Genomic DNA, 12,408 nt, shown 5'->3' with positions numbered 1-12,408 from the left:
AGTTCCCCCCAGGGCTGTGTTCTTTCTCCTCTGCTCTTCTCACTGTACACCAACAGCTGCACCTCCAGTCATCATTTTGTCAAGCTCCTGAAGTTCCCGGACGACACCACTCTCATCAGACTTATCTCTGATGTTAACGAGTCTGCCTACAGGTGGGAGGCTGACCATCTGGCGACCTGGTGCAGGGAGAACAACCTGGAGCTCAACACATTAAATCAGTGGAGATGGTTGTGGACTTCAGGAAGAACTCAGCCCCAGCTGCCCCCATCACCCTCTGTGACTCCACAATTGACACTGTGGAGTCTTTCTGCTTCCTGGGAACTATCATCTCCCAGAACCTAAACTGGGAGCTGAACATCAACTGCTTCACCAAGAAAGCCCAGCAGAGGATGTACTTCCTGCGGCAGCTAAAGAAATTCAACCATGCCAAGGATAATGATGGTGCACTTTTACTCCTCCATCGTTGAGTCCATCCTCACCTCCTCCATCACCATCTGGTACGCTGGTGCCTCCGCTAAGGACAAGGGCAGACTGCTGAGTGTCATCTGGTCTGCAGAGAAAGTGATTGGCTGCAAATAGTCCATCTCTCCAGGACCTGTACGCCTCCAGGACTCTGAGGCGTGCAGGGAAGATTGTGGCTGATCCCTCGCACCCCAGTTATAAAATAGTTCAGACACTTCCCTCTGGCAGGAGGCTGCGGTCCATCAGGACCAAAACCTCACGTCACAAGAATAGTTTTTCCCATCTGCTACCAGCCTTATCAAAAAGGCCAAGAGCCGCCCGTGACACTTGATACTGCTTCTCTCCCTCCCCCGTTCAGGACCTACAAGCTACACCAATGTAGCATCTCTAAACCTCCTGCGTTACATTAACACATAGTCCGTGTTTATAGCTCTAGATTCTGTATATATACCTATTTTGTCTGCACATCAAGTCAAATTCCTTGTAAGTGCAAACCTACTTGGCAATAAACTTGATTCTGATTCTGATTCATGAAAGTTCCAAGTGACTTAAGAGAAAAACAAACACAAATTAGCTTAGAACAAGCGGATTCTGTAACACTGAAGTTCACATACACCTCATGGATTGTATGATGTTTTAAAGCCGCTGAGAAAAAGCCAAATACTTGTCACCTACCTACACAGATGCTGCAGTTGCTGGGTTCAGGTCTGGACGTTCAAGTTTTAGCTCCTTACGACCGAGGAAATGTAGAGACCACATTTAGGTGTCTTTGGTCAGATTCCACAGTAAAGTCCTCTCGGTCAACACTGACATTTCTCGGCAATCCTTCTGGGTTTTGGAAAATCAATGGGGAAAAAAGTCCCTTCATGTGGTCACGATCATCAGATTACAAGTCACTCTAGCAGATACTAGAGTGTTTTGTTGTTGCCATAATATGTCTGTTGAGGCGATATTCAGGACAGGTCTGGTCACTATTTGACTCATAAGAGTAAACTATTCAAGCGTTTTTGCTCTGCTTGTACAACCACAAGATGGCCGCGAGACATACGTCTAAATTTAGTAATTTGACCTCATTTGAGGAATGCCCTATTGTAGCTGCCCTTTCCGTGACCCTATACCTGTACAAGTCCTTGATAAAGGGAACTTCAGCCCTGATTGTCTATTTCCTGTGTCAACTTGATGAATTAAAAGATTGAATTATGTTACCTTTCTCACTTTTCCACATACCAAATACAGCTTTGATTTCAAAGCTTTGAAGCAGCTTTAAATTTCACAGAAAGTTGAAACCAAATATATAGATACACTGTATAAGAAAGGAATAATTCATCCCACTTATACCATGATCACTTATCAAATAAATTAATATTAAGTAAATTATTAATACTTTGTTTTTTCACTCTTAAAATCCTAAGTTTTTTACAAAAAGCGGCTGAAAGAACTGTTTAATATCGCTCATTGTGACATGATGTGCCAAGATATCCAGCGCCAACGGTGTTGTTATGCCATGATAACGCCATGATAAATAATTGATCTCGGATTGAATTTTGAGAGTGGAAGAGTTTAACGAAGAAATTCCACTCTGGCTGCAACATGAGACCCTCACAGCTTGGACGGCCCTTCTTCTCACCAGGGGGTCCCCCTCCTTGCTATAAAACCTTCCTCCCACAGAGACAGACTCTTCACTTCTCGCTTCTCTTCTGTGACCCACACTCCTCCATCACCAGAGGACCAGCACTCAAGGAGAGGGGGGGGGGGGGGGGGGCATGTGACTGGAAGCCTGCAGGAGCCATGCATGGGGCCTGGAACAGGCCACGGGCTGAGTGAGAATGAGCCTTTCTGAAACTCAGTTCCTCCCTGGCATAGGGAGAAACTGCCAGCCGATTCAAAGATAAGTCTCTCACTTCTGCTTAAAACAGATGCCAAAGTGAAGGAATCCGTCTATGCCAGCTTTGTTTTGCTTTCTCAGCGGACCCCTGACGAAGCTGGTTCCAGGAAATGCAGAGCTGAAATGCCGGCATAGGAGCCTTCCCCATGCAGAGGAGAAATCAGACTAAATCGTGACTGCATCCCGGTCAAAGAACGTGGCCTCCAAGCTATCCAGACCACGCGTCGCCAAGCTGCCCGACCACGCTGTTTGGTTAGCTCTTAGCTACCGAGCTAAGCACTAGCCTGCCAAGAAGAAACCAATGATTCTCCCTGCTTTTTCGTCCTCCTGGAACGGTCAATGTGGACAAAACTTACACACAAGACAAAGGACAGGTTTGGCCAGTGAGCTGAGGGTGAAGTTAAAAGGTTTATTGGGAAATGTTTTGTAAACTGTTGGACACATGGTGTTTACAACAAAAGGGCTAACCGGTAGCTTGCGCTAGACAAACTGCTATTAGCCTTGCTAACATCTGGTTTTGGACATTTCAAAAGGAGTTCGTTTTAAAGCATAAAGCGTAACTGTTCTGCTCCGCCATCCTTCGATGGTGCTATGAGCCTTATCTCCGCATTACTATCGAATATTAATGTTGGTAAAGGCAATTTTGATAACTTTATGTTGTAACCTCTTAGCCACCGATTCGCTGCAGCGACCCCTAGCGCCCGGAGGTAGAATCGCATAAACAAAGACTAGCGATTCTGAATTAAATCATTTTACAGGACAAACCGGTCCTCAGAATATTATTTCAACAAATAATGCTTTGTTTAATTTGGGCTTTGCATTGTGAATGGATTGAAATACACGCCAAATGTTTTTAACTCCATTCCATGCTTTTGGAATCAGATCTGCAGTGAACCAGGATTCACTGAAGTATTCTGATGATGATTAACCACTTTGTTTTGTCTTTTGTTTTTTTGCATGTAAACAGTTCCTTAGCTTAGCTTCTTTTTATCTTCATTTTGCTTAGTAGTTTAGTTAAGTTTCACTAGCCTAGTAGAGAGGATTTACTGATATTATATTACTGATAAATATTGTGTCAATTCAGATAAACAGCATTGCACAGTGATGTTCTCTGGATGTTAATTTTATTTCTGTTATTAAATTCTTGAACCTGAAAAGAAGGTGTCACTCCTTTATTCTATGTGTGTGCAGGTTTTGCTGTTAAAAGATTGCTAGTGCCCGAATTCATCCCTTTCAACCATTGTCTTGATATCAGCTTAAGAGCTGATCATCACCAGACAATACTTAACAGACAGACAGCTATGTATGAAAGTTTAAACAGTGTATAATTGCACAACAGTGTTGCTGTTTGTGACAAAGTTGTAATGAAAGACAGAGGACCCAGTATTCAGTATATTGTATAAAAGACGGTTTATTGTTAACAGGCTTGGAAGACAGGGACAGACAGGCTCGGTGGTCAGAATAACAGTCCAAGGTGGGTACAGAGTGTGGCAGACAGGTTGGATGAGGACAGGCTGATTTGGAGGTCAAAAACCGTCCAGGACGGTACACAAACAAGCAGACAACAGAGGCACAGGCAAGCTCAGATAATCCAAAAACAGAACCAGGTCAGGCAAAACAGGCAGACAGTCAGATCAGGCAGGAAAAACAGGTTCAGTGGTCAGGCTGGCTCATAATCCGGAGACAATCGGGTTTGCATCAACAGGTCAGTGAACAAAGAGAAAGCTGGAACAAAACTCACCGTTGGCTTATAAATGATCTAGCACTGATGTCTGGTCTGAAGGCTGGTTTTATACTGACAGGTGTGTGAGATAAGTGATCAGACCAGGCATCAGTGCCGACATCCTGACAAAATTCAAAACAAGACTGAGACAGAACATAAGCAATAACAAGACAGAACCCAAAACTGAAATCTAAACTAAGGCAGAAACAGAAAACGTGCCCAGGTGAAAAATAATTCTATTAAAAATATACTTTAATAAAGTGTACTAAGTATATTTTCTACATTTTGTACTATTTTCGTAAAATCCAAGTATAGTTAAGTGTATTAAATTATGTATCAACTTCAACTTAACATCTATTTGACTACACTTCAAGTGTAAATAGTATACTAAAATGGAACAACTTTTTTTAAACTTCAAGTGCACTAAAATACACTAATGAAAATTAAAATTGATGAGCATTTAGGCACACTTACAGTACAATTGCATTGTATTGCCATTCTAATAGAAATACACTTAAAAAGGCATTGCAGCGCAAATTATAGTTGTGTTTAAATACATTTTGTGCATACTGCTATCATACTTATAATTACTATAAACAGTTAATTTAGTATGCCTCTGTAACATTTCAAGTGATCTACAAATGCACTTCCTAACTATATTTAGTGCTTTTAAAGTGTCCCAATATTACATTAATAATGTTTTTGAAGTGAATTTCAATTACAACCTAAACATCATAGACACGTACTTTCAGTGCAATGTTATTATAGTGTAAGGTAGAAACAAATTGTTTGATGTATATTTTATCTGCACTTTTATCCCCATTTACTTATACTTAAGCATGAATGTTGCTATTACACAAAAAGTGTATTATATTACAATTCAGTTCAAGTGTATTAAATCAACAGATTACACATTGCATTTCAGAAAAGGATCTTTATTATTACCACGAAAGTAACATACAAAAGCAGTTACTGCTTGATCAACACCTTGAACTGTCACCTTTCTCTGAAATGCCGGGAACAGAACAATGGCGAACAACTTATTACACAATGCACATCTAGCTCTGACTTGAATTACTAGAGGCCTTGTAGCTCTCATTGTTGCACTTCCTTCGTAGAAGGGCCCGGATCTCTGCCACCTCGGTGTTGGGGAATCGCTCCCTCACTGCATCTGTGAAAACAGGAAAGAGGGCATGAATTAAAACATGATGTATAACATTGAAATAGAATCATTGATGATAATGGATTTGTCAATGAATCATGACAATGGATTTGGGTTCATAACTATGACATTACTGTACCTATAATTGCATTTGTTTTTTCTGGCTCAAGCTGCTCCTTCAGCTCACCTTTTTTTCCTTTCCCTGTGAGAGTTGCCTTGGCCAAAGTTTTCCCGCCAAACACCAATGTGGCCAGTTCCTGTGTGAAGAGGGACATCCTCCTCCCACTCAGCTTCTGATAGAGGCGTTTTGGAACTCTCACTGTTGAGTTGCCCAATGACACCTGTGAAAACACACAAGCAGATAAAGACAAAAGGTAAATTAAGAACACTTCTCTATAGGGAAGGTTGGCACGTGTCTTGGTTTCAAGTGTTTTAACACAAACCGTACCTCCACGTACGTAAGATTAGTGAGATTTATTGTAAGATTTTTTTGTGTATTGGCTTATTTCAGGGGTTAAAGCAAAAATAATCAGTTTGACTGAATTTTTTTTGAGTCAGCCCATGTATTCCCGGGACCGTGGACGTCATGCCACATTAGTTCCCTCACTTGCTTATTGTGCAAAGTCAACTTTAAGCAAATCTGATAGTTTTACAATATGCAATGACCATTCCTGTATCTGTCCCACCTTTCAGCTTCAGAGCCTTGGCATCATCCTTGACAGCTCTCTCCATCCACTGCTTCCAAGTTTTATTTCTGCAGCATCAAGTTCTTCCTTCACACTTTAGCCAAACTGGTCCACAGTCCACTTTACAGTTTCAGCTCCCTTCCCTCCAGAAAACCTCCATAAACTACAACTAGTGCAAAAGACAGCAGCTTGCATCATTACATCATCTACTTCACACCTGAACATTACCTCCTCTGGCTTCCTGTCACATTCAGTATACATTAATCCTATGAGCATACAAGGCCAACCACAACCTGGACAATGCAGGACATAAACAACACTATGATGTCATACATTTTAGTTTAACACAGATCGCACATTACAATAATCAGTCTCTGCTTTGCCCGTTATTGCACAGCAATTAATTATCACAACTCCTGAGTTTATAAAAAGGCATCACTTAACTATTTTAAAGTGTAATAAAACTGCTAACTTTTAGCCCTGTGACTGGATACCTGTCCAGGATGGACCCTGTGTCCCCGCCTCTCACTCACTGACTGCTGGAGAGTCAACAGCCCCCCATGACCCTGTGTGATGTCGAATGCCTTTCCCCCACTGATCTACATTTATTCCCTGGATTGCTGATTTGCCCAAAAAATTGAAGTCACTGGCCGCCATCTTGCTACTCCCTACTCTCACAGAATCCCATAGGATTTGGTTGCAACAACAAGCAGTTTTTTGGCTGTGTTAAAACGTTTCACAGATAATTTTACAGTCAGTGGAAGTACTAACACTATCAACTACTAGGAAATTAGGTGCTGAAATATTTTACATGATATATAGATATATATATATATAAATAACATGCATAATATTTCAGTACTTGATAGTTTTAGTACATAACATAAAAGTATATGGCATTTGACATTTTAAAAGTCATGAGAAACATGAGAAAATATTCGTTATCCGATGCTGTAGCGCACATATTCCCTAGTTACAGGAGGAAAATAGGGAGTACCAGTGTAGCGGCTGGTGGCTTCACAGCGACCTGTATTATATACGGCCAATCAGCACCCAGTGAATAAATAGAGATCAGTGGTTTCCCCATCAGATATGGCTTGACGTCACACCTGTACGGAAAAGTGGGTATAGAAAATCGATGAAGGATGGGATGTTAAATTTTTAAAAAGTTTAATAAAATTGCTCCAAGTTTATCAGAAAAAACATAACTTGCTTTTAAATATGAAAATGTTTGATTACCAAAATGTTATTAAAGTATTGCGTGAAGTTAAATATTGTTGAAGGTAATCTTGGCTGCAGTACTGTCTGTCTGGTAGGTGTTTTAGGGTCGGAGTAAAATGAGTCCATAGATCCACAGACAGGAGGCTTTCTCAGCGGTTTCTAGTACGACTTGCTTCTACAGTGAAGCTTAACATCGCACTCCACTCCGTGTTAAAATAAAAAAAATAACTTAATTAAAGCTCTCTCAGAATCGCTATTAGTCTCCCTCAGTTAGAACCCGTTCTCCAGTCCATGTTGTAGCTGCAGTTTATTTTTTTAATCTTTTTGACGTAGTTTCCTTAATAATCTGTATGTATCTAAATCCTCATCATTTAAGTAGTGTCGTGGTGCGCAGCGGCTCATCAGGTGGAGCTGCTGCTTATTGACTGCCATTTTTTTTGTTCAGAAAAGCGCAGGTGGGTTTTATTTTTTTTACTTTTTCCAAATCGGACCCAGTCAAATGCAGAACATTGTTGCACATTCCAACCCGTCTTTAAAAAAAAGAAAGAAAAAAAAAAGCGTGTTGTGCTGAATTAGCCTGAGCTAGCGCTTTACTCTTCGAGTTTAAATAAAACGTAACAGCGAATAATGAGGAGGTTCCTGGTCGGTCGCTGCGTTTATCAGCTAAGTTACTGGAAGGAGGGAATAAACGCTGACAGGTGACATGGCCACAGGTGAAAATAATTAATTAACTGCAGGAGCAGCAACAGACACGCTTACCGAGGGAAGTTGTTGTCAGCTGTTCAATCCGCTGAACTTTCTGACCTGCTGGTTCATAAATCCAAAGAAAACCTTTGACCTGAGCTAATAACCAGATATACACCAATTTTGTATGGAAATATATTTGTATTAATTTATTTTCGCAAGACAATTTTAAACTGCTAAAACAAAAATCCCTGATATCCATGACTTTGCCCCAAAAATTAAGAAATTTCCTGACTGTTCCTGAAAATCCATGATATTACAAAAATTCCATAAACTGTGGGAACCCTGCAAGCAACTGCTGCAAATTCTTATGTGAATAAGACCATATATCCTGTCTCACTGGACCCTTCTCTTGACTGATAAGTTGAGATGCTTGACAACAGAGATGGAAGATTAGAACTATTTATTGGAGTGGATATATAAATAAGTCTACATAAATGATTGAAAACACAATTTTATATCTTTAATCACGATGGAAGGGGAAGAGATGTATAAAAGCAGTATGACACTTGTGGTCACAGTATTGGTACCTGCGCCACTCTGCCAGAGGCCTTGTAGTTATATCCGTACCACTTGAGTTAAGTGGATTATTTTCAAATTTGTAATGTGGGAAGTCAGGTCTGTATTCTAAGACATAACATGTAACATGCATGTTCTTGAAATTAACAGTGCGATGCATGTCTTAAATTCATAAAGTTGACTTCATGACCTCAATGAAAATGACTGTAGGTGTATGGGAGGGTTCAGGTGGTGGCAGAGATAACCCTGGCATCAGTAGCATACATATACAACCACCCACCTTTCAGAGCCTTCAAACTGTCCTCATCCATTTCAGCAAAAACTGCAGGCTCCGTCCCTGGCCGCTGAGACTCCGCCTGAGGGATGGCGTCTCCTCCTCCTCACTGATGTGTACCACCTATGCAGAAAACATCAACCTAATTACCTTAAACAAAAAGGGCAGCTACACTCCTAATCATACACACGCCAAAACACAATTTTCATGGTGTGAGAGTGTGAAGAAATCAACAGAGTTCATACACTCTTGCATAGTAACTAATTTTCACAAAAATGCAGTTCTGCTACATCTTACCCTGAGCACCAAGGACATTGGTTTGTAGGTTGGGTTTGGACTTTGGTACTGTTCAATTGAAGCACAAAGTGTGCCAGTGCATGCATTTTAGCACAAATAGGCTATAATCCACCACTGTAAACTCTGTAAAATTATCTGTGGAACACAGATAATTTTATTTGATGAAATCAGTTACATTTTTAAACGTACCATTTTTCGTTTTTTGGGTGGATCAAAAATATCACAACATGTGTCGTCGGAATCAGACTGATATCTAGCAGGAGTAGAACTGAGTGGTCTTGTAGGTTGCCGTTTGAGGTCCCTCTTCAGCTGTTCGCCCATCTTGGCCGTCTGTGAACCAGACTGACAACGTACATCTTGTTTAAGAGAATGATAAACTTTGACTTATGTCCACACCACCACTTTAAGTAACTGCAGAGACTCGTTTTTTAATAGCTTGTGCAAGTGCATTTCTATATATTGTGACACACTTTCCAAGAATCCACCTCCATCCATCCATCACATTGACAATATTTGTAACAGGAGACTGAATCTTAACTTAACATGCCTGGCATTCCAAAATAGCTAACTTGATTTGTTTCAGTCTTTTGAGTAATATTTATCATTTCAAATAAATATTTGCTGGCTAAATCTGCTAAATGCTTGAGCACCCAGCTTGGAAAAGTCTGGAAAAATTCACAATGTAACTCCCATGGCAAACATATTCTACGATGACACAGCATTATTTGTAAACTGGAAACACAATGTTCCATAACTGTTCAGTCATAAGTCAAGCTTACGGTCATTCCTTGATTCACCGCCCCCTTCTTCTGGCCAGACTGACCGAAGGAAGACCATATATCCTCCCACTTGAGGTAAGCAACACACTTCTGGACTACTTCTTTGTAGTTTTCTGTAAAGAAGACACATAAAATACAAATTCAATGTGACCTTTTATTAATAAAAAATAAAATGTTCAAGTCAGGAATGCGCCCTTAGCAACACCCTTAGCAACTACACGTATCAACATAAAAATAGAAAAAAACATGAAAAAAGTAAGAATTAAAAAGAGGCTAAAATGTTTAAAGTAAATTTCCATTTACTAGGTGGCATCATGACGATGGATAAGTGGTTTGAGGAACAATTTGGAGAGACTTCTACAAATATGAATTTTGATCTATCAAAATTATCTATTTATCAAATATTTATTGATTATTATCTCTTGTTTGGCAGCATTTTAGTGACTAAATTAATGACAATAAAATAAATTAAGACCTTACTGTTATCTATCAAAATGTGTGCCCTTATTTTTTTTATTTAGGCTATGTAAATATTTAGTTTAGTGCAGAAAGAAAATAACGGAATAAACAAAAAGAAAAAGTTTTCTCGTGCTGAGAGATAAGCTAGGGTGATCAACAGTCCTGTTTTTTCCAGGATATGTCCTGTTTTCACGGCCTGTCTTGGCTGTTTTTTATAAAGTGATGAAAATGTCCTGGTTTTCAAAAAACTGCAGGGAAAGATCAGCTATACATCAAAATATAGATGGGCAAACAAGGAGGATGAGGAAGAAAAACAGGATAAAGAGGAAGAAAACTAAAGATAGAAATATATTTTGTTAGTTCGTTTTTGTAAGTTTGTGAGAGCTATTTTTGTTCAATTTGGAGGTATTTCTTTTAGTTATTTATTATTTATATATGTATTTCTCCTAATACAGAAAATACATTATTTCTATCATCATTTCATTCATTATTTTTGAAACCTGTCATAATAAAACATCTTGAGAAACCTCTGAGAAGCCTATCTGAATTTGCGTCTTGTAATAAATATAACAATTTTCTACCCATACATAGGAGGCATAGCCTACTTTAAATGTATTGAAATTAATAAGGCATCTTGAGTAAACTTCGAGTATCATTTGAGTATCTGTTTGCTGGGACCAGTGTCCTGTTTTTTGGTAATCAAAATATAGTCACCCTAGATAACCTATTTGTGTCTGGGAATTTTACAAATATTGTGTGGTAAAAAAAAAATTAAAAGAATGAGACAAAGTTTGAGAACGGTTTGTTGTTTTTATTTGAGCTTTCATGCACATTACACATTGAAACGGTTGTGGTTCAAGGTCAGGGACTATTTTTTTTTCTAACGGAAGGAATGTTGTTATTGATTTAACTTCATGAAAGTTTCACTAATATTTCTTTTTACTTTAATATTGTGTGGGAACAGTTTTATAAAAGCAATAAGGTAGGTCTACTAGAGGCAAGCTTCGCTTCGCGTCGTGCCTAACAACGCCCTTCGGCCGTTAGTGCTACTTATTCACGATACAGCACAGCCTCTCCTAACTTCTTGCTTACACACAGTCTATGTTTCAAGCACTTCATCAGTAACGTTAAATTACATGACAGTAGTCGGTTAGCTAATGTTACAAAGAGTATTCAGAATAGTTTGAATGCTTTAGAACTTACCCGGCCATGAACAGCAGTTTGGCTGCAACCGGCTTCGGATCTTGCTTGCGTTTAGCTGGTAAAATCACCTCTATCCAGCCTTCCTGGGACTGGAGGTCTTCCTTGCAGGTGACTGTAATACCAGCATTTATATATGCATCCTGTATAATAGATGTACTATCTGCAATAACGGACCCGTCTACGAAATAAAACAACCCATACATTGTGCTAACTTTACCCTGTTATCGCCTGAGTATCAGTGATGAATAATTTCAAACATTAACTATTTGGGTGGCGCCCAAACTTCTACATAGTGATTGGATGTCGATGATGCTGCGCACACTGATTGGATGTGGGAACCGAATGATGGGTAGGTCCAATTCCTGGGTCCGTCCATTCATAGCATCTACTGCTTAGTCTTGATTTTTGAATCTTGATCTGTTGCAGTGCTCAACAATAGTTATTCAAATATGCCACCTGTACCATAGATATCCATAATAAAGGCCTTTATTATGGATATCTATGACCTGTACAATCAAAGTTTTTTTTCCGGAAAACCAAAACGAAAAACTGAAACTACTTCCATTTCCATTTCCATTTAAAATCAAAAACGGAAAAACGAAAAACAAAGCAGTTTTTCCTTTCTTGTCAACACAATTTAGAAACCAAAAACCAGAAATACTTAATGAAAAAAAAAAAAAAAAAAAAAACGGCCCGTTTTTGGAAGACGATTTCACGGCAGGACCGGAAGTGCATGAGGATATTTCAAAATAAAAGCCTAGATAAACGCGTAACATAATGCAAGCCTGAAGAAAAAACACAAAAAAGCGTAGAGATGTTATTTGAATAAAAAGATGACATTTTTATGTTATCATAGTTTATTGTGGAGATGTGAGCTTTATTACGTTATTGTGTGTTTTATTGATGGAACATAAAAAATATTTTTGTATTTTACCATATTTTATGAAAGTACTCTGATATGCTACTAAAAATAAACTTATTTTAGAGTGTACTA

General features: G+C 39.1%; 1 long non-coding RNA gene across 1 annotated transcript; it reads right to left on the bottom strand.

The window, feature by feature from the left end:
- Positions 1-4,989: 4,989 nt before the first annotated feature.
- LOC118560052 lies at positions 4,990-12,066 on the bottom strand. The gene is made up of 6 exons (XR_004929040.1): positions 11,415-12,066; positions 9,753-9,865; positions 9,163-9,315; positions 8,683-8,799; positions 5,420-5,573; positions 4,990-5,241 (listed from the first exon to the last, which is right to left on the bottom strand). It is a non-coding gene; the product is annotated as an uncharacterized LOC118560052 (long non-coding RNA).
- Positions 12,067-12,408: the final 342 nt, after the last annotated feature.

The sequence above is a fragment of the Fundulus heteroclitus genome, unplaced genomic scaffold, assembly GCF_011125445.2.
Source record: "Fundulus heteroclitus isolate FHET01 unplaced genomic scaffold, MU-UCD_Fhet_4.1 scaffold_37, whole genome shotgun sequence".
Classification (NCBI taxonomy): domain Eukaryota; kingdom Metazoa; phylum Chordata; class Actinopteri; order Cyprinodontiformes; family Fundulidae; genus Fundulus; species Fundulus heteroclitus.
The sequence above is the reverse complement of the archived record's forward strand: the minus strand, read 5'-3'. Positions and strand labels throughout refer to the sequence as shown.